Here is a 23,067-nt window from a genome sequence, read left to right on the forward strand (position 1 = left end):
AAGAAAGTTCCAGAATCTTGACCCAGCAACAGTGAATGAATGGCAATGCAGTTCCAAGTCAGGATGGTGTGTAGCTTGGAGGGGAACTTAGAGGTGGTGGTGTTCCCATGCACCTAATGTCGATTTCGGCGTGAGAACAGCTGGTGAGTCAGTTTCAGCGGGAGGATGGAAGCTCAGAACTAGAACAAATAGAGTTGTTATCTCTGGGTTGTTGCCCGTGCCACGTGATAGTGAGATGAGGAATAGGGAGAGAGAGCATTTAAACACGTGGCTACAGGGATGGTGCAGGCGGGAGGGATTCAGATTTTTGGATAACTGGGGCTCTTTCTGGGGAAGGTGGGACTTCTACAGACAGGATGGTCTACATCTGAACCTGAGGGGCACAAATATCCTGGGGGGGAGATTTGTTAGTGCTCTTTGGGGGGGTTTAAACTAATGCAGCAGGGGCATGGGAACCTGGATTGTAGTTTTAGGGTAAGGGAGAATGAGAGTATAGAGGTCAGGAGCACAGATTTGACGTCGCAGGAGGGGGCCAGTGTTCAGGTAGGTGGTTTGAAGTGTGTCTACTTCAATGCCAGGAGTATACGAAACAAGGTAGGGGAACTGGCAGCATGGGTTGGTACCTGGGACTTCGATGTTGTGGCCATTTCGGAGACATGGATAGAGCAGGGACAGGAATGGATGTTGCAGGTTCCGGGGTTTAGGTGTTTTAGTAAGCTCAGAGAAGGAGGCAAAAGAGGGGGAGGTGTGGCGCTGCTAGTCAAGAGCAGTATTACGGTGGCGGAGAGGATGCTAGATGGGGACTCTTCTTCCGCGGTAGTATGGGCTGAAGTTAGAAACAGGAAAGGAGAGGTCACTCTGTTGGGAGTTTTTTATAGGCCTCCTAATAGTTCTAGGGATGTAGAGGAAAGGATGGCGAAGATGATTCTGGATAAGAGTGAAAGTAACAGGGTAGTTATTATGGGAGACTTTAACTTTCCAAATATTGACTGGAAAAGATATAGTTCGAGTACAATAGATGGGTCGTTTTTTGTACAGTGTGTGCAGGAGGGTTTCCTGAAACAATATGTTGACAGGCCAACAAGAGGCGAGGCCACGTTGGATTTGGTTTTGGGTAATGAACCAGGCCAGGTGTTGGATTTGGAGGTAGGAGAGCACTTTGGGGACAGTGACCACAATTCGGTGACGTTTACGTTAATGATGGAAAGGGATAAGTATACACCGCAGGGCAAGAGTTATAGCTGGGGGAAGGGCAATTATGATGCCATTAGACGTGACTTGGGGGGGATAAGGTGGAGAAGTAGGCTGCAAGTGTTGGGCACACTGGATAAGTGGGGCTTGTTCAAGGATCAGCTACTGCGTGTTCTTGATAAGTATGTACCGGTCAGACAGGGAGGAAGGCGTCGAGCGAGGGAACCGTGGTTTACCAAGGAAGTGGAATCTCTTGTTAAGAGGAAGAAGGAGGCCTATGTGAAGATGAAGTGTGAAGTTTCGGTTGGGGCGATGGATAGTTACAAGGTAGCGAGGAAGGATCTAAAGAGAGAGCTAAGACGAGCAAGGAGGGGACATGAGAAGTATTTGGCAGGAAGGATCAAGGAAAACCCAAAAGCTTTCTATAGGTATGTCAGGAATAAGCGAATGACTAGGGAAAGAGTAGGACCAGTCAAGGACAGGGATGGGAAATTGTGTGTGGAGTCTGAAGAGATAGGCGAGATACTAAATGAATATTGTTCGTCAGTATTCACTCAGGAAAAAGATAATGTTGTGGAGGAGAATGCTGAGCCCCAGGCTAATAGAATAGATGGCATTGAGGTACGTAGGGAAGAGGTGTTGGCAATTCTGGACAGGCTGAAAATAGATAAGTCCCCGGGACCTGATGGGATTTATCCTAGGATTCTCTGGGAGGCCAGGGAAGAGATTGCTGGACCTTTGGCTTTGATTTTTATGTCATCATTGGCTACAGGAATAGTGCCAGAGGACTGGAGGACAGCAAATGTGGTCCCTTTGTTCAAAAAGGGGAGCAGAGACAACCCCGGCAACTATAGACCGGTGAGCCTCACGTCTGTAGTGGGTAAAGTCTTGGAGGGGATTATAAGAGACAAGATTTATAATCATCTAGATAGGAATAATATGATCAGGGATAGTCAGCATGGCTTTGTGAAGGGTAGGTCATGCCTCACAAACCTTATTGAGTTCTTTGAGAAGGTGACTGAACAGGTAGACGAGGGTAGAGCAGTTGATGTGGTGTATATGGATTTCAGCAAAGCGTTTGATAAGGTTCCCCACGGTAGGCTATTGCAAAAAATACGGAGGCTGGGGATTGAGGGTGATTTAGAGATGTGGATCAGAAATTGGCTAGCTGAAAGAAGGCAGAGGGTGGTGGTTGATGGGAAATGTTCAGAATGGAGTACAGTCACAAGTGCAGTACCACAAGGATCTGTTCTGGGGCCGTTGCTGTTTGTCATTTTTATCAATGACCTAGAGGAAGGCGCAGAAGGGTGGGTGAGTAAATTTGCAGACGATACTAAAGTCGGTGGTGTTGTCGATAGTGTGGAAGGATGTAGCAGGTTACAGAGGGATATAGATAAGCTGCAGAGCTGGGCTGAGAGGTGGCAAATGGAGTTTAATGTAGAGAAGTGTGAGGTGATTCACTTTGGAAGGAATAACAGGAATGCGGAATATTTGGCTAATGGTAAAGTTCTTGAAAGTGTGGATGAGCAGAGGGATCTAGGTGTCCATGTACATAGATCCCTGAAAGTTGCCACCCAGGTTGATAGGGTTGTGAAGAAGGCCTATGGAGTGTTGGCCTTTATTGGTAGAGGGATTGAGTTCCGGAGTCGGGAGGTCATGTTGCAGCTGTACAGAACTCTGGTACGGCCGCATTTGGAGTATTGCGTACAGTTCTGGTCACCGCATTATAGGAAGGACGTGGAGGCTTTGGAGCGGGTGCAGAGGAGATTTACCAGGATGTTGCCTGGTATGGAGGGAAAATCTTATGAGGAAAGGCTGATGGACTTGAGGTTGTTTTCGTTGGAGAGAAGAAGGTTAAGAGGAGACTTAATAGAGGCATACAAAATGATCAGGGGGTTGGATAGGGTGGACAGTGAGAGCCTTCTCCCGCGGATGGATACGGCTGGCACGAGGGGACATAACTTTAAACTGAGGGGTAATAGATATAGGACAGAGGTCAGAGGTAGGTTCTTTACGCAAAGAGTAGTGAGGCCGTGGAATGCCCTACCTGCTACAGTAGTGAACTCGCCAACATTGAGGGCATTTAAAAGTTTATTGGATAAACATATGGATGATAATGGCATAGTGTAGGTTAGATGGCTTTTGTTTCGGTGCAACATCGTGGGCCGAAGGGCCTGTACTGCGCTGTATTGTTCTATGTTCTATGTTCTATAAGTAGGCTTACATTAACACAGCAATTAAGTTATTGAGAAAATCCTGTAGTTGCTAAACTTCTTCTTCTAGGTGGTAGAGATTGCATGTTTGTAGAGTGCAGTCAAAGGAGCCTTTGTGAGTTGCTGCAGTACACCTTGTACTTGGGACACACTGCTATCACTGTGCATTGGTGGTGGAGGGAGGGGATGTTGAAGGTGGCGGTTGGGGTGCCAATCAAGCGGGCTGCTTTGTCCTGGGTGGTGTAGAGCTTCTTGAGTGTTGGAGCTGCACTCATCCAGGCAAATGGAGGGTAATCCATTACACTCCTAACTTGTGCCTTGTAGAAGATGGAGAGGCTTTGGGGAGTCAGGAGGTGAGTTACTCTCTGCAGTGTTCCCAGCCTTTGACCTGTTATTGTAGCTACGGTATTCATATGGCTGATCCAGTTCTGTTTCTGATCAATGGTAACTTTCATGAAGCTGATACTGGGGAGAATTCAGCCGTGGTAATGTCATTGAATGCCAAAGGAAAGTGGTTGGATTCTCTTATTGGAAATGGTCATTACCTGGGCATTTGTGTGGTGTGAACATTACTTGCTGCTTATTAACCTAAACCTGGACTGGACTAGTCACATTAATATTGTGGCTACTAGGGCAGGTCAAAGACTAGGAATCCTTCAGCGAGAACTCCCCTCCTGACCCCCCCCCCCCCCCCCCCCCCCCCCCCCCCCCCAAAGCCTGTCCACATCTACAAGGCACAAGTCAGGAGTGTAATGAAATACTCTCCACTTGCCTGGATGAGTGCAGCTCCAACAACACTCAAGAAGCTCGACACCACCCAGGTCAAAGCAGCCCGCTTGATTGCTCCCCCTTCCATAAACATTCAAACCTTTCATAACCGACGAACTGTGGCAACTATTTGTACTGTCGACAAATGCACTGCAGTAACCCGCCAATGTTCCTTAGTCAGCACCTTCCAAACCCACAACTACTACCATCTAGAAGGACAATAGCAGAAGATACCTTGGAACCCCTCCAAGTCACTCACCACCCTGACTTAGAAATAAATCGCAGCTCCTTCACTGTTGCTGGGGCAACATCCTGGAACTCCCTCCCTAACAGCAGATTGGGAGTCCCTACACCTCAAGGACTGCAGCTGTTCAAGAAGGCAACTGACCACCAACTTCAGAAGGGCAACTAGGGATGGGCAATAAATGCTGGCCTAACCAGCAACGCCCACATCCCATAAATGAATAAAACAAAATACTGCACCATGTGACGGGCGCGAGATAGCTGAGGGCTAGTCCGGGTCCACCCATGGAGGGGGTATGGCGTGACCGGTAGCGTGTCCATAAAATGGAGGATGGCAATGGCCTCGTTGGCCGTCGATGGCCTAGGTGGCCTGGTCAGAAGGGGCAGATGGTTTAATGCGCCGGCATGAGGAATCTTGGTCCGGAGTGGTGCTCCAACACAGTCATACACTGCGAACAACCAAACCCATCGCTGGATCTGGGCGGACGCAATGAGGGGAGAATCGCTAATCCTCCTTGAAGAGCCCCAAGAGGGGCTTGTGGTCTGTAAGAACAGTGAAGCGATGCTCGTAGGCATATTGATGGAATTTCGTGCCCCTGAATATGACAGCCAAACCCTCCTTCTCGATCTGGGCATACTGCTTCTCTGCGTCGGCCTACGTTCTCGAGGCGAAGGCGATGGGACGTTCAGATCCGTCATCCATGATGTGGGCCAGCATGGCCCCGATGGCATACAGAGAAGTGTTGCAGGTCAATAGGATTGGCTGGGATGGGTTGAAGTAGTTGTTGTATCTCCTCGACAAAAGCCGCTTGCTGCTCTCAGCCTCACTCCCAGTGTTGCCCCTTCTTCAGCAGGAGGGGGTCTAAAGTGGGAGGAACGTGCCATAGTAGTTTACCATTCCCAAGAACGAACCAAGTTCCGTTGGGCCAGCTGGTACAGGAGGCTGCCAAATTGCTTGTACCTTCTCTTCCACCCGGTACAAGCCATGACGGTCTATGCGGTGGCCGAGTTACATTAACGGCGTTGAATACGCATTTCTCTCACTGGAGGCGAACGCCGGGTTCCTCAAAATGCTCCAGCACCTTAGCCAGGTTTTGTAGGTGCCCCTGGTCAGACAAGCCCGTGATCAGAACGGCATTGAGATAGACCGCCACCCAGAGCAGGTCCCGCAGGATGTTCTCCATTGCTCACTGGAATATCGCGCACACGGAGGAAACCCCAAAGGGTAGACGGGTGTATTCATATGGCCCCCTGTGCATGTTTGCGGTTACAAAGCATCTGAACAACCAGCGCCGCCCAGTCAGAGAACTGTACTAGGCGGATGATGCCCAAGTTCTCCATCCGGTCCAACTCAGCGTCCATTTTGGGTCGTAAAGCACAAGGGACAGGTCGGGCGCGGAAGTGGCACGGTCGAGCCATGGGGCCACATTTATTTGGGACACAGCCCCTTTTTTGGTGCCCAAGCCATCCTGGAATACTGATGGAAACCTCGGTAGAAATCCCTCAGGGCAATGTGGGTGCATGCAGCACACCCGCTGCCAATCTAACCGCAAGTGGAGTAGCCAGTCTCGCCTCAACAAGGTCAGACCGCTCCTGTGGACCACCAGCAGAGGAAGGGTTGCAGAATGTTGACCATACTTGACCGGAACCGTTGAAGGGCCCACTATTGCCTCACATTTGTGTCCGACAGCGCTTTAAGGCCAGACCGAATGCGGTTGAACGTATGGTGACAGACTACCGGCACTGCTGCCCCAGTGTCGGGTTCCATGCAGATTGGGTATCCAATAATCCACAGGGTGATCCGGATGGCGCTACTCTTGGCGCAGCCACGCAGTGTAACTGCTGGAAGGTGCTGTCCGCATCTTCCACATAGTAAGCACCGTCACGTGGGGGGTTGTCGTGCCTAGAGGGTAGATCCTCACAGGTTTCCTATCTCTCTGAATTCTGTGGCCTGTTGCGGCCCACGCTGGCTGGTGGTCACATTCCTGTTCCTCCTGGTCAGGGGAGAACGTCCGGTGGCGTTGCTGGCTTCTATTACAGTGGTCCATGTTCCTCCAGCAGGTGGCCCATTGTCAGGTGTCAGCCTTCTCAGGTCTAGCCGAGTATGATAGGTGCTTGCGATTACGTCCCAAACTGAGCACTGTCGGTCTCTGCAGTTCCTGGATCACTCGTTCGGCACATTCTCTGGAGATAGCTATCGCCACCGCGTGTTGCAGGACCAGGTGGGCCTCAGCTAGTAATTTCCGTTGCGTGGCAGCATCGCGGAGCCCACACACCGAACGGTCCCCGAGTGCCTCATTCAGTGTCACTCCGAATTTGCAAGTCTCAGCCAGTTTTCGGCGGCGGGCCAGGAAGTCACTCACCAACTCGGCTTGGATCTGAGCAGCAATGTAGAACCGGAAACAACATACGATGAGAGGCGGTTTCGGGTCAAAATGCTCCCTCACCAGGGCGGCGAACGACCAGGTACCTGGGGAGTCCGGGTAAGTCAAGCTCTTTATCACACTGTAGGTGGGCCCTCCGCAAGCCGTCAGTAATATAACAGCTTTTATGCATCGCCAGTAATATCTTTTGTTCGAAAAAAAATAGTTCATGTGTTCAACATATTGTCCTCAATCATCTGTACCTGCTCAAAAGGTTCCAGCTTTCCTAGGTGTGGCAATTTGGCGGTTAGTAGTAGGACCTGCCGAAGCCTAGATGAGGTGGGCCGGGCATGTGGCAACCGGTGTCGATGGCAGCTCCACAGAATCCTTGTCGCCAGTGTTGAGTCCACAGTAGGCAGAATGCAGAGACGGAAGTCAAAATTACAGAACAAGGTTTATTTTGATACAATTACAATACTCCTCCACTCCCCTAAGGGTCTCCTTCCCCACCCTGCAGCTAGAACGGCGTTTTTATACAACTGGGGCTATCCTTGTAAAGGGGAAACCCCACCACCTTAAAGGGAAAAGCCTACCTGTCTTAAAGGGGAAGTTCATATTCCAGGGAGGCCACGGGAAATCGCAAAGTCCTGATCGTGGGACCTCCATTAGGGTTATAACACTAAGCTATCAGCTCCATTGACAGAATAGAAGTCCCTTTTCACTTCAAAGCAGCATGCCTGTCAATCAAAGGGGCTGGTTTAGCACAGGGCTAAAAAGCTGGCTTTTAAAGCAGGCCAAGGCAGGACGGTTCAATTCCCGTACCAGCCTCCCCAAACAGGCTCCGGAATGTGGCGACTAGGCGCTTTTCACAGTAACTTCATTTGAAGCCTACTTGTGACAATAAGCGATTTTCATTTCATTTTGTTCATTTCATTTCAATGGAGGGGAGAGCAGGTGCAGAGCATTTTCTACCTTCAGGAGCAGTTCTATTTTCACCAGCCAGCACTGGCAGTCGAGTTGAATAAAGGAAAAATAGAGGAGAGTCAAGGGCATGTTATGACATTTTCAGTGCATGATGGAAAAGTACTGTAATGTATGTGAACAATTACACAAAGTTTATCATTGGAAAGGTCAGTTTAAAGGACCAATCTCTAAGATGAATCACTGCATTAAAATACAGCACCTAATAATGACATTTGAAGGTGCAAAAACATCTCACACTTAGCTTTCAGAATGATCCCAACTCCGACACAGATTTCCATTTTTTTGCATGAACTCTGGTGACGGGGCACTCCGAGTTGGCGAGGATGTGTTCCCAGTTGACTCTTCGGATGGCAGGAAGCGAGACCCCACCAAATGAAAAATTCAGGCCCGAGAATAATTTAAAAAAAAAAAATTTAGAGTACCCAATTCATTTTTTCCAGAAAGGGGCAATTTAGCGTGACCAAGCCACCTACCCTGCACATATTTGAGTTGTGGGGGCGAAACCCATGCAAACACGGGGAGAATGTGCAAATATCACAGGGACAGTGACCCAGAGCTGGGATCGAACTTGGAACCTCGGCGCGGTGAGGCAGCAGTGCTATCCACTGCGCCACTGTGCCGCCCCAGGCCCGAGAATCAAAGACCCCTCCCACCCAGCTTACTCACCCTTTCAACTTCTTCCATCGGGCAGGAGATACAAAAGTCTGAGAACACGCACGAACAGACTCAAAAATAGCTTCTTCCCTGCTGTTACCAGACTCCTAAACGACCCTCTCATGGACTGACCTCATTAACACTACACCCCTGTAAGCTTCACCCGATGCCGGTGTTATGTAGTTACATTGTGTACTTTGTGTTGCCCTATTATGTATTTTCTTTTCTTTTCATGTACTTAATGATCCGTTGAGCAGCTCACAGAAAAATACTTTTCACTGTCCCTCAGTACACGTGACAATAAACAAAATCCAACCCAGAATAATAATAGGGAATTTGATCTACTCTGATTTTAGCTGCCCAAAGGGGTTACGAGACTGGAATTCCTAGAATGTTTACAAAGCTTTTATTCTGTATTTATGTAGCGAGAAGGCAGAATTCACAATTGGATCTAGTGACGGAATGAGCCAGAGCAGGTAAAAGTAGGATTGGATTGGATTTGTTTATTGTCACGTATACCGAGGAACAGTGAAAAGTATTTCTCTGTGAGCAGCTCAAACAGAGCATTTAGTACATGAAAAGAATTTTTTCTTTTTAAAAATGTAATAGGGCAAGAAAATACATATTGGACAAATAGTGAACATAACCTCATAAACTTTAAGATGGTAACTGGGAAGAATGTAAGGTAATAAATTGAAGAAAAGTCTATGTTGACCGGCTGAAATCGAACTTGGGAATGGAAAATGGGAACGATATTGGTAAGCAGTGACGTCGAACAACGAGGGAACACTTTTAAAATGGCGTTCAATTGAATCTAGGAAAAACATAGTTTGCTAAAAAGCAAAAACAAGCTAAACATTAATGAGTCACCATGGATCAATAAAGTAATAAAGAAAACATTGAGAGTAAGTGCGATAACCCTCACAAGGACCACGGGGGAATCGCTCATTGAGTTCCTGGTGGGCTTCAGAGAACACGAGTTCCCGTGCTGAAGGAGTGGAGGCTGCCCAGCTGGGGATCGTTATCTCCCAGACCCGGGCCAGCAGTTCCCGATAATCCTGGGTGGGAACGTTTGTTTTGAGTACCGCAGTAGCAGCTTTCTTTCCAGTTCAAAATAAACCAATTGATAAACCAATTGATGCACTATCAATTACGATGAGACGGGAGTAGAGAGTGACATGTGAGAGTACTTTTAAGACACGGACGTTTAAGCAATGTACCTTTAAGAAAACAGTGATGTCAGAGAGTGGGTGGGGCTCCGGTCAGCCGTTTTGCAGGTTTTTTAGATTCAGTTTAAAAAACAGTGGGTGGGTGTCTGTGTGTGTCCAGAGAGCTGCAAGAAGAAAGCAAGGTGCTGGAGCTGAAACCAAGCTAATATATCTCTGTCATTCTACAGAAAATATATATATCCTTTAACCTGATGTGATACTGTTTAAAGGTGTTAAGTCTCTTGGAAGTTTGAAGGAACATTTTAAGGAGCTATTTACTGTTGCAATATTTCTGAGTTATCTTTGAAGGAAGGAGAGTTAAGAGATCCAATGTTTATTTAAGATGTTAAGTTGAGTTCATGGAATACAGTGTATAAAAACCCACGTGTCCATAATTGTAATCCCACACCTAGGGAAAAGCCGTGTGCTCAGAAAAGCAACAAATCCATTAAAGGGAGAGGTTGGTTGAACTCCATGATACATTTTGGGGTTCTGAAAACACCTCGCCCATAACAACTGGGGGCTCGAGGGGGATAAAAGTCTATCTATTGGATTGGCTTTTGTGAACTTAAAGACAGTGAAGGATTGTTGCTTTTCCGGTGTGGTATTTTAGTTTAAGTGGGGAGAGTGTTGTGAACAATGGCTCTTTCAGAGGCTCAGAAGTTTTTGGGGGTGGAGAATGTTACACGTAGTACTTTACGGACAGAAATGAAAAGCAGACTGTTAGATTTGGCAAGAACATTGCAGTTAACATTACCTGACAAAATGCGAAAAGATGAGGTAATTATGGCGGTGGTTAAGCATTTAAAGTTGCCTGAGATAGAGATTGACTCATTGGAAATGGCAAAAATTCAGTTGCAAATTAAACAAATGGAACATGAGAAAGGATTAAAGCGGCTTGCATGCGAGAGTGAGCGAGAGGAAAAAGAAAGCGAGAGAGTGGAAAAAGAAAGAGAAAGAGAGAGGGAGGAAAAGAAAGAGAAAGAGAGAGAGAGGAAAAAGAAAAGGAGAGAGAAGAAAGGAGAAAAGAAAGAATAGCCCTAGCAGAACAAAAAGAAAAAGAAAGGGAGATACAGATCAGGGAAAAAGATAAAGAGAGGGAGTTTGAACTTCAGAAAATGGCCATGAAACATGACAATCAGTTAAAATCGGTAGACATAAAGGGAAACGTAATGTTGGATGATAGTGATGAGGATAGTGAGAAAGAGCGTCATAGTCGAAGGCTTGGTGGGAATCTATTTAAATATGTCCAAGCATTGCCAAGGTTTGAAGAGAAGGAAGTGGAAGCCTTTTTCATTTCATTTGAGAAGGTAGCTAAACAAATGAAATGGCCACAGGACATGTGGGTATTACTGATTTAAACAAAGCTGGTAGGTAGAGCTAGTGAAGTGTTTGCATCACTACCGGAGGAGGTATCTGGAACGTATGAGGAGGTGAAGAAATCCATCTTAAGTGCATATGAGCTAGTGCCTGAAGGTTATAGACAAAGGTTTAGAAATTTAAGGAACGAATTTGGTCAAACATACATGGAGTTTGAAAGGCTCAAACAGAGTAATTTTGATAGGTGGATAAGGGCTTTGAAAATAGACCAAATGTATGAAGCTCTCAGAGAAATGATACTTTTGGAGGAGTTTAAAAATTCAATTCCTGATGTAGTGAGAACTCATGTCGAAGAACAGAGGGTTAAAACTGCGAGATTAGCAGCAGAAATGGCAGATGATTATGAATTAGTTCATTAATCAAATATTGGTCTCCGACATCAGTTTCAGCCGGTGAGGGAAAGAAACTGGGGACATGAGAAATACTCAAGTCGTAAAGGTAAAGGTGATCTGATGGGAGATACTAAAGAGAGTGTACCTCAGATTAAAAAAGAAATCCAGGAGGGTGGAAAAGAAATGAAAAGTTTCAGATGTTTTCAATGTAATAGAGTAGGCCATGTAAAGCCACAGTGTTGGTGGTTGAAGAAAAGCACTGGGAAGGCTGATGTGGTAAAACAGGATAAGACAGTGGGGTTTGTTAGAGTGGTAAGGGAATGCCCAAGGGAAGCGAAGGAGGTGCAAACAATTGTACAGCCTGTTCAAGAAGTAATTGTTAAGAAGGTGCCAGATGTATTTAAAGAATTTACTTGTGTGGGTAAAGTTTACTCATGTGTATCAGGAGGAGCAGGTAAAGAAGTCACAATTTTAAGAGATACAGGGGCTAGTCAATCTTTAATGGTAATAGATGAGGAATTATGTAGTTTGGGAAGAATATTGCCAGAAAAGGTGGTGATATGTGGAATTCAGGGTGAGAGGAGTAGCGTTCCATTATCTAAGGTAAGGTTGGAAAGTCCAGTGAAGAGTGGTGAAGTGGTAGTAGGAGTAATAGATAAACTATCTTGTCCAGGAATACAGTTTATCTTGGGTAATGATGTAGCTGGATCGCAGGTGGGAGTGATGCCTACTGTGGTTGATAAGCCAGTGGAAAATCAGTCAACTGAAGTGTTGAAGGACGAATATCCTTGGATTTTTCCGGATTGTGTAGTAACAAGGTCGCAAAGTCACAGGTTAAGACAAGAGGAAAAATCAAAGAGTGAAGATGAAGTTGAAGTGCAATTATCAGAAACGATTTTTGATCAGATGGTTGAAAAAGAACAAGAACAGGTGGAGGATGAGGCGGATATTTTTAGTTCAGGGAAATTGGCGGAGTTACAACAGAAAGATGTAGAAATAAAACGGATATATCAGGAAGCATATACGGAAGAGGAATCTGAAAGTATACCAGAGTGTTATTACCGTAAAAATGATGTCTTGATGAGAAAATGGAGACCTGTACATATGCAGGCGGATGAAAAGTGGGCAGAAGTTCATCAAGTAGTATTGCCGGTAGGGTATAGAAAGGAGGTGTTGCAAGTTGCACATGAGGTACCAGTGGGAGGTCATTTGGGAATAAGGAAAACTCAAGCTAAAACATTTTTATTGGCCTGGACTACATAAAGATGTAGTTAACTTTTGTCAATCATGTCACACATGTCAAGTGATAGGGAAACCTCAAGCAGTGATAAACCAGCGCCCTTAATACCCATTCCAGCATTTGAGGAACCTTTTACAAGGGTCCTAATCGATTGTGGATAATCCTAAAACAAAAAGTGGGAATCAATATCTTTTGACTGTAATGGATGTGTCTACTAGGTTTCCAGAGGCCATTCCAGTATGTAATATTACAGCTAAAAGGATTGTGGAGGAATTACTTAAATTCTTTACCAGATATGGACTACCCACAGAAATTCAATCGGATCAAGGATCAAATTTTACTTCAAACTTATTCAAAGAAGTTATGGATAGCTTAGGAATAGAACAATTTAAATCAACTGCGTACCATCCAGAATCGCAGGGAGCATTAGAAAGGTGGCATCAGACATTAAAGACAATGTTGAGGGCGTATTGTCAAGATTATCCAGAGGATTGGGATAAAGGAATCCCACTCGTATTGTTTGCAATTAGGGATGCACCTAATGAGTCTACCAAATTTAGTCCTTTTGAACTAATTTTTGTTCATGAGGTAAGAGAACCACTTAAATTGATTAAGGAAAAATTGGTGGGTGAGAAATCGGAAATTACACTATTGGATTACGTGTCAAATTTTAGGGAATGATTAAATAGAGCAGGTGAATTGGCTAGACAACATTTCAACGTTTCACAAAATGTGATGAAACGGGTAGCGGACAAGAAATCCAAAGTTCATAGTTTTGCCAGTTGGGATAAAGTTTTAGTATTGTTACCAGTGGTAGGGAGCCTTTAAAAGCTAGGTTTTGTGGACCGTATCAGATTGAAAGGAAATTAAGTGAGGTGAATTATGTGGTAAACACATCAGATAGAAGGAAGACTCACCGAGTGTGTCATGTGAATATGCTTAAAAGGTACTTTGAAAGGGAAGGAGAGAAAAAGGAGGTTTTAATGATTCTAACTCAAGTGACAAACAAAATCCAGATAACTGTGAATTTGACATACCTCAAATTAAATTGAAAAATGAGGATGTTCTTAAAAATTGGGATGAATTGTTAAGTTAACTTCCAGAGGAAAAACAAACTGACCTGAAAGAGTTATTGATATCACATGGGCAAGTTTGTAGAGATAAATTGGTAAGTACTAAAATGGCTATACATGATGTAGATGTGGGAAATGCTGTTCCTATCAAACAACATCCATTTAGACTTAATCCTTTAAAATTGGCACAGGTTAACAGAGAGATTTAGAGTATGCTGAAGAATGGCATAATTGAAGTAGGTTGCAGCCAATGTAGCTCACCCATAGTGATGGTACCTAAACCAGACGGTACCCAATGATTGTGTGTGGACTATCGACAGGTGAATGCAGTTACAAGAACGGACTCTTATCCTATCCCACGTTTGAGGGATTGCATTGAGAAATTGGGACAATCTGCTTTTATTTCCAACTTCCAGACATGGACAGAACATTTAAACCATCATATGGAGTTCTTTGATTGACTTCAGGTGGCGGGTTTGGTGATGAACCTAGCCGAAAGTGAATTTGGAGAAGCCGAATCACTTTCCTTGAGGAGTTTCCGATACCCTCAAGACGAAGGGAAATAATGTGATTTCTTAGCATGAGTGGATTTGATCGAACATTTGTGCAAAGGTTTTGTGGCGTGACTACTCCACTGATGGACTTGCTAAAGAAACCTAAAAAATTTCAATGGACAGCAAACTTTCCACAGGCATCTGACTGCCTGAAAGCTGTGATCACCAATGTTCCTGTGTTGGAGAATTGCAAGGGACTCTGTGGTCAGATTGAATAAAGTGTCTAATTCTAAAGAGAAATGCCGAGGAGTAGAGGAATGGATGGATCGTGCTGAGACTTTGTTCAAAGAGACTGTCAATCGAGAAGGTTTTCGGTTGGAGGAAGAAGAACAAGGGAAAATGGACTATATTATTATACCTGTTTGCATGTGTTTTTTTTTTAAAAACCGAAAAGGTATATTTAGTGTGTACATTTCTTAGTGGATGGTGCAAAAATGAAAAATGAAACCATCTTGAAGTTGATGGTTTATTTTTTTTTCTTGGGGGTAGGTGTCATGTGAGAGTACTTTTAAGACATGGATGTTTAAGCAATGTACCTTTAAGAAAACAGTAGTGTCAGAGAGTGGGTGGAGCTCAGCTCAGGTCAGCCGTTTTGCAGGTTTTTTAGATTCAGTTTAAAAAGCAGTGGGTGTGTGTCTGTGTGTGTCCAGAGAGCTGCAAGAAGAAAGCAAGGTGCTGGAGCTGAAATTCACCAAGCTAATATATCTCTGCCATTCTACAGAAAATATATATATCCTTTAACCTGATGTGATACTGTTTCAGGGTGTTAAGTCTCTTGGAAGTTTGAAGGAACATTTTAAGGAGTTATTTACTGTTGCAATATTTCTGAGTTATCTTTGAAGGAAGGGGTGTTAAGAGATCCAATGTTTATTTAAGATGTTAAGTTGAGTTCATGGAATAAACAGTATTTTGTGTTTAAAATCCCACGTGTCCATAATTGTAATCCCACACCTAGGGAAAAGCCGTGTGCTCGGAAAAGCAACAAATCCATTAAAGGGAGAGGTTGGTTGAACTCCATGATACATTTTGGGGTTCTGAAAACACCTCGCCCATAACAAGAGTAATCGAGGCTTTATTAAGCAGAGATGTGTTGCCTCCTGCAGCTGCTGGCGAAATGGTTGCAGCTCGGTGAGCACACACATTTATACTCCGCCTACTGGGCGGAGCCAGCAGGCAGGGATCTACCCCCTTGCCTGTAGTACAGGAGCTTTACCGTATTACTTCTCATATACATAATATATACAAACAGTGGTGACTACCACATTCACCCCCTGTTAAAATGAGTCCAGCGGGGGTGGGGGAAAAACTATTTACAGGTATGTGAGCATTTTTAAAGTGTACAGTTTGGGGAAAGTTCAAAATTTAGCCGGTTGGGTGCCTTGATCCTCCGTTGTGAGCGCCACAGTCCCAGTGGCGATGCAGGCACCGGCTTGGTCGCCGGTGACTCCGGGAGCGTGTAGCCCTCATCTTTGTCCCTGGGTGGGACCATGTGGGAGGACGGATCGTCCTGGAGCTGGGGCTGTGGTGAGGTGCGCTGGAGGGAGGATGGGTGGCGTTGGGGCAATTGAGGGGGGGTGGGGAACCAGCTGGTGCCAGGTCCCTGAGGGAGACTGTGTCTTGGCGGCCGTCGGGATACGCCACGTAGGCGTACTGAGGGCTTGCATGGAGTAGCTGTACCCTCTCAACCAACGGGTCCGCCTTGTGGAGCCACATGTGCTTGCGGAGGAGAACGAGTCCTGGAGCTGCCAGACACGTTGGGAGTGAAACCCCGGAGGTGAACTTTCTAGGGAAGGCAAAGAGACGTTCATGGGGGGTTGCATTAGTCGCAGTGCAAAGTAGTGATCGGATGGATTGGAGGGCGTCGGGGAGGACCTCCTGCCAGCGGGAGATTTTTAGACCGTAGGGCCAGCAGGACGGCTTTCCAGACCGTCCCATTCTCCCTCTCCACCTGCCCATTTCCCAGGGGGTTGTAGCTGGTCGTCCTGCTCGAGGCAATGTCCTTGCTGAGCAGGAATTGACGCAGCTCATCACTCATAAAGAAGGGGCACTGCAGCTGCTGCCGAAATGTGGTATACCGCGAGGGAGCAGCGTCTTACCTTATCGGGGTGGATGAAGTTCTCCGTGCTCCCGGAGTCGAGAAGGCAAGGTGTCTTGTGGCCATCGACTTTCACCGTCGTTGTTGCGGTTGCGAGGTTGTGTGGCTGGGACTGGTCGAGCGTGATGGAGGCGAGCTGTGGCTGGTCGCTGTGGACGTAAGCAGGGAAACCGAACAGAGTGAGGATGTTATTGAGGGCTTTGATGACTGTGGCAGACATCATATCGGGGCATGGGGTGGCGAAAGGGAATCTGGAGTATTCATCGACCACATTAAGGAAGTGCGTGTTTCGGTCGGAGGAGGGGAGGGGCCCTTTGAAATCCACGCTGAGGTGTTCAAAGGAACGGGAGGCCTCCACCAGGTGCGCTCGGTCTGGCCGGTAGAAGTGCAGACCTGCCAGTCTTTGGTGACCACCCTGACTTCCGCAATTGAGTAGGGTAGGTTGCGGGCCTTTATGAAGTGAAAGAAACGGGTGACCCCTGGGTGACAGAGACCATCGTGTCAGGCCCGGAGTCGGTCCACTTGTGCGCTGGCACATGTACCTCGGGATAGGGCATCGGGGGGCACTGCAGCTGCTGCCGAAATGGGGTACACCGCGAGGGAGCAGCGTCTTACCTTATCGGGGTGGATGAAGTTCTCCGTGCTCCCGGAGTCGAGAAGGCAAGGTGTCTTGTGGCCATCGACTTTCACCGTCGTTGTTGCAGTTGCGAGGTTGTGTGGCTGGGACTGGTCGAGCGTGATGGAGGCGAGCTGTGGCTGGTGTTGGTGGGCCTCAGGCGGGTCGGTGGCGGTTGCGGGCGATGAGCAGCCCGATGAGGTGCCCGACATGGATGCCACACGAGGTCTGAAGGGGGAAGACGGCGGTGCCCAAGGGCCGCACGTGTTTTGATGCGAGGAAGATGGCGGTGTCCATGGGCCGCACGTGGGTTGCGGGGATGAAAATGGCGGCACCCATGGGTCGCACGTGGGGGATGCAGGAACAAAGGGCCTGGTTACAGCGGCCATTGACCGGGCCTGGCACACCGCAGCGAAGTGTCCTTTCTTCCCGCAGGCCTTGCAGATTGCGCTCCGTGCCGGGCTGCGCTGCCGGGGGTGCTTTGTCTGCCCGCAAAAATAGCACTTGGGCCCCCCGGGTTTGGATGGCTGCCGCGCAGCGCAGGCTTGGGGTTAGCTGGGGGCGGCCGCTGGTGGGGTCCACGATGTCCAGGAGGGGGGCACCATGTGGTCGGGGGCTTACGCTTGTACATTCCGGGAGGCTACCATTAGTGAGGTCGAGAGTTTCTTGGTCGCCGCGAGGTCGATCGTACCCCCTTCTAAGAGGCGCTGGCCCTATGCCCGTAACGAAAGCGTCCCTGGTTAGGAGTTTGGTATGTTCAACGGCCGAAACTGCCTGGCAATCGCAGTTCCTTGCCAGGGCGTGCAGGGCGCGCCAGAAATCTTCCAATGACTCACCGGGGAGTTGTTGCCGCGTGAACAGGAGATGCCAGGCGTAGAGTTTGTTGATCGGCCGGGTGTAGTTCTCTTTCAGAAGCGCCATGGCCACAGCGTAGGTAGGCGTGTCCAGGACGAGGGGAAAGATATCGGAGCTCAGCCGCGTATACAGGTTCTGGAGCTTCTGAGCTTCTGAGGGTTGTTCTGTCACTGATCCGATGTAGGCTTCAAAGCAAGCTAGCCAGTGGTCGAAGGCCGACATGGCGTTGTCTGCTTGAGGGTGCAACTGCAGGCGATCTGGCTTGATGCGGAGGTCCATCGCTGTAAATTCTCTGCTTAATAAATTGATGCACTATCAATTACGACGAGACGAGAGTAGAGAGTAATCAAGGCTTTATTAAGCAGAGATGTGTTGCTTCCTGCAGCTGCTGCCGAAATGGCTGCAGCTCGGTGAGCACACACATTTATACTCCGCCTACTGGGCGGAGCCAGCAGGCAGGGATCTACCCCCGTACCTGTAGTACAGGAGCCTTACCGTATTACTTCTCAGATATGTAATATATACAAACAGTGGTGACTACCACACCAGTTTAGCCTTTCACTCCACGCCTCCTAGAATTAAATACACGAAGGACAGAGGCATGCACTAAGAATGTGGACAAAAAGGCAGAGAACAACAAGGGAAAACATGCAGATATTAGAAGTAAAGTCAAAAATACAGTTAGAAGAGCAAAGTGGAATGATAACATTCAATTATCAAGGCCCTTAAAACAAAACAGTAAAATAATTTACAGACACACACAAAAATAGGAAGTCAGGATGGGAATAGGGCCATTGTTTACAGGATGGTATTACAGGCAACAATAAAAGAATGGCAAAAAAATAGCGGCACAATAGCACAGTGGTTAGCACTGTTGTTTCACAGCGCCAGGGTTCCAGGTTCAATTCCCTGGCTTGGGTCACTATCTGTGCGGAGTCTGCACCTTCTCCCCGTGTCTGCGTGGGTTTTCTTCGGGTGCTCCAGTTTCCTCCCACAAGTCCCGAAAGACGTGCTTGTTAGGCAATTTGGACATTCTGAATTCTGCCTCTGCGTACCCGAACAGGCGCCGGAGTGTGGCGACGAGGGGCTTTTCACAGTAACTTCATGCAGTGTTAATGTAAGCTTACTTGTGACAAGTATTATTATTATTAAGTAATTACTTTGTTTCAGTATTTACCAAGGAAACAGGACCGATGGACATGACATTGAATGACAAGATTAGAAATGAGACAACTGTATTTAAAATAGGTGAAATATTAAATAATTAATTTAAACTTAAAACGAATAATTTCCCTGTTTGGATAGATTACATCAAGATTTTGGAGAAGAGATATCAGAGGCATCACTTCATATTTTTAATAATTCATTGGGGAAAGGTGTTGTGCTCGAAGATTGATGGATAGCAAACGTTATTTTTTTAATGAGGGGAGGTAGACCAGTCAGCTTAACATGGATGGGAGAGAAAAAGATGAAATCCCTACTCAAGAACTCAAGAAGATCATCGAGAAACCAAATGTATAATAATGAAAAATCAACGTGGATTTAAAAATTGGAAATCGCGCTTGATCTGGAAAGGTAACAGAGAGTAGGCAGGGGGTAATTTTCTAATTTAAATGTAATTTATCTCGATTTTCAAAAAGCCTTTGATAAGGTAGCACATTATAGACTAATGAATAAAGTCAGACTTAGGGAAGAAATCGCAGAAAGGATAAGTAATTCGCTCAATGCAAAAAGCAGAGCGTGGGAGTAAAGGGTAATTATTCAGAATGGGAGAAGATGGAAAATGGTGATCCACAAGGATCTGTTTTTGGACCATGCTTTTTCATAATTCCTATTGATGGTTTAGACTAGAAGTAAAAGCACAATTCCTGAAATTACTGACAGCACCAGATTGGGGGATAGTCAATACTGAGAAGGACTGCAACAAGTTCTCAGAAGGTGCTAACAAACGTGAAGATGACATATAATTAGTAAATTAGTTTTAACATTGATAAATATAAGGTATTATATTTTGACAAGAAAGATAAAGGGCAGGATCTAATGGAAAGGTTTCTACGTGTCATTTCAGGCAGGATTGGCTGGGAGTTTCTCCCCAGCTCTGTCCAGCAGGTTCCCCACCGCTATCTAACAATGAAACATACAAAATAGGTGCAAGACGAGGTGATTCGGCCTATCGAGCCCACTCCGTTATTCATTATGATCATGGCTGATCATCCAACTCAATAACCTAATCCCGCCCAACCTTCCGGAGGCCCCTTCACCCCCCCCCCCCCCCCCCCCCCCCCCCCACCTGTCATATCCCCCCTCATCCCTCCTTTCATAGGCACAGCCTTGGCTCTTGACAGTGCCACCCTGGCATCTGGGCACCCTAACACTGCCACACAGGCACCCTGACAGTGCCCCTGCCAGCCTGGCAGTGCCATGGCGCTCGGGTGCCAGAGTGAGAACAAAGGTGCCACCCTGTGCTGTTCCTGACCACTCCGGGGTCTCCAATAGCCTGGGAAACCCCCCAGGGGCCGTGAAGTCTGGTCCATGTTTGTGAGGATGAGTCCTAATTAGCGCCTGCATGACCTCTCACTGGGGAGCTGGTTAGATCATCGGAGGCTGTTACATTGGGCTTGCATCTCACTAATGAGATGGAGATGGCCCGAAATTGGCCTCAATTAGCTTTGCGCCGCATCTAGAGAGAATCCGGATCCCGCCAATAGGAGCGGGCTGGTTTGATCACAAACCGCTCAGCACCCGACGCGGTTCCCAATTTGGACCTCTCCCCGTCCCGCACAGATCCTAGTCAGACGCAACGCGGGCATTAAATTGCCCCCAAAGTGTTTGCAGTTTGCAAAGGAATCTGGGAATGCAAATACATAAATCACTAAAAGTAACCACCAGGGGTGAGTTTCTCTGGCCTTCCCGTGGCATGTTTGTCAGTGGCAGGAATCGGCCGCCATTGGCCGGTGGCGGGATCTTCTCACCCCGCCAATGGCGCACCACCCCCATGGGTTTCCCAGCAGAGTGGGGTGGATACAACGGGAAATCACATTGACATCAGCAGGACCACAAGATTCCGCCGCTGTCAATGGGATTTCTTATTGAATCCACCCCAAGCCACCGGGAAACCTGCAGCAGGGGTGCGCCGGAAGATCCCATTTGTGTGAACCGCCAGAAGATCTCGCCCCAGGTTAACAAGGCCATAAAATAGCAAACCAAATATGAAACTTTATTTTGAGAATGACAGAAGTGAAAAGTAAAGCTAAACCTGTAGCAAAACATTGGTGAGTCGCACCTGAAGTACGATGTATAATTCTGGTTACCTTATTTTAAAAGAAAATTATAGATGTGCTGGAGAGGTTGCAAAAAAAGATTTGTGAAATATGAGGGCTACCTATACGGAGAGTATGGACAGGCAGGGTCTCTTTTCTCTTGAAAAGAGAAGCCAAAGATCTTTAAAAGATTTTGATACAGTACATGCAAATAGAATGTTTCCAAATGTGGGGGAAAAGCAGAACTGGAGACCATCAATATAAGATGGGTAACAAGAAATCCAATAGGAAATTCAATAAATGTCTTTACCAGAAAGAGGTGACAATGTGGAACTCATTAACACGGGGAGTGGTCGAAGAGAATAGTATCGAAGCGCTTGAATGGACGCTAGGTAAGCATATGAGGGAGATGGGAATAAGGGGCTTACAATGATAGATTTAGATGAGGAAAAATGGGAGGTGGCTCATACATGGTATCATGGATTATTTAGCCAAGTGGTCTCTCTCTGTGCAGTATATCCTATGTAGTATTAACCAGACTTCTATAACCAGAAATTACACAGACTTCTATAAGTCAGATGCCATTAATTTTGTTTATTCCATTCCCTTCTGGTTTTGAAAAAATGAAATGAAATGAAAATCACTTATTGTCACAAGTAGGCTTCAATGAAGTTACTGTGAAAGGCCCCTAGTCGCCACATTCCGGCGCATGTTCGGGGAGGCTGGTACGGGAATTGAACCGTGCTGCTGGCATGCTGCTGGCCTGCCTTTGTCTGCTTTAAAAGCCAGCTCTTTAGCCCTGTGCTAAACCAGCCCCTAGCCAGTTTTAGCCAGTTTCTCACTGGAGATACTGCAGAATGTCCGGGCAAAGTATCGTATCACATTGTCCTCTGTTCATTATACCATAAAGCATCACTTCTTTTCACTTGTAAACTTTTGTCACCTGATTGACTCTAATTTCACACTTATAAAACAGCAGAAAATCATAGCTGCAAATGCAGGGCATATACTTATATATAGAAACGTCTATTTTTCTAATATCATTTGGAATATAGAATTGATAATATCATTGGACTGGTAATCCAGAATGCTAAGGAAGTAAGAAAAAAAATGAGTAAATATCTGTTTGGGAATTGAGACTAGGGTAGTTGGAGAGATGATCACAATTGCCCACAGCATCAGCGGTTTCTATGTTACTCGGTCATCTGTGGAATGCAACTGGTCTGAGTTTTAATTGTAAAGTCAGGTTTGTAGCCTAGTGCATGAGAATCAGGAGAAACTGTTGTAGAGCTTTATTTTCGTGGAAATTTCACTTGCGATTAGTTAGCAGCTGATTGTGTTAATCAAAATTCATAAGGTGCAAGTTGTGTGGTCTGTAGAGGCCGCAAACTTAAAGCACTATACATTAGTTCCTTGTTTATGTTCTTTTTATCGTCCAACAAGTCAATCAATTAGACTTCAATGCAATGCCTTATTGCAAAGAGAAGGTTTATCAGGGAGGCAGGAATCGGTGTCTGGAATGGTCACCATTACAGAGACTCGCTTTTAATAAATCTGGAATATACTGAATTTAAACCACCAGCGCCACGGTAGGATTTGAACCTATGTCCTCAGAGAATTAGCCTTGGACTCTGGATTACCAGTCCAATGACATTACCACCATGCCACCAACTTCCCAACTATAACTATCTACTACAAGCACTACTCAGGAGCCCTATGATAACATAGGAAGTATGAGGAACTCATAAACCTGTCAAGATAAACATTACTTGACGATCCACTTACAAACATAATCTTTTTTACATAAACCTGTAAAAAAAAAAAACTAAGCTCTCATTTTCCTTGACAGCTGTCTCAACAAAATCTAAGAAGCAAAATGCAGAATCCATTAATGGGCTTGGAAGTCAACTGAGCATTCAGAATAAGATTCCACTGAACAACTCTTTGTCAAAAAAATTGCTGAGCTAAATCTATTAAAGCCTTTAAGAACAGCCAAAATCTCAGCCATCTGTCAAAGCTTTGAAACTGCCAAAAATAT

At 46.2% G+C, this 23,067-nt stretch overlaps 1 protein-coding gene across 3 annotated transcripts in view; it reads left to right on the forward strand.

Moving 5' to 3' along the window:
- Positions 1-23,067, forward strand: part of wdr95 (WD40 repeat domain 95) — a 220,449-nt gene that overhangs the window by 138,175 nt on the left and 59,207 nt on the right. The window lies entirely within an intron of this gene.

The sequence above is a fragment of the Scyliorhinus torazame genome, chromosome 15, assembly GCF_047496885.1.
Source record: "Scyliorhinus torazame isolate Kashiwa2021f chromosome 15, sScyTor2.1, whole genome shotgun sequence".
NCBI classification, from domain to species: Eukaryota; Metazoa; Chordata; class Chondrichthyes; order Carcharhiniformes; family Scyliorhinidae; genus Scyliorhinus; species Scyliorhinus torazame.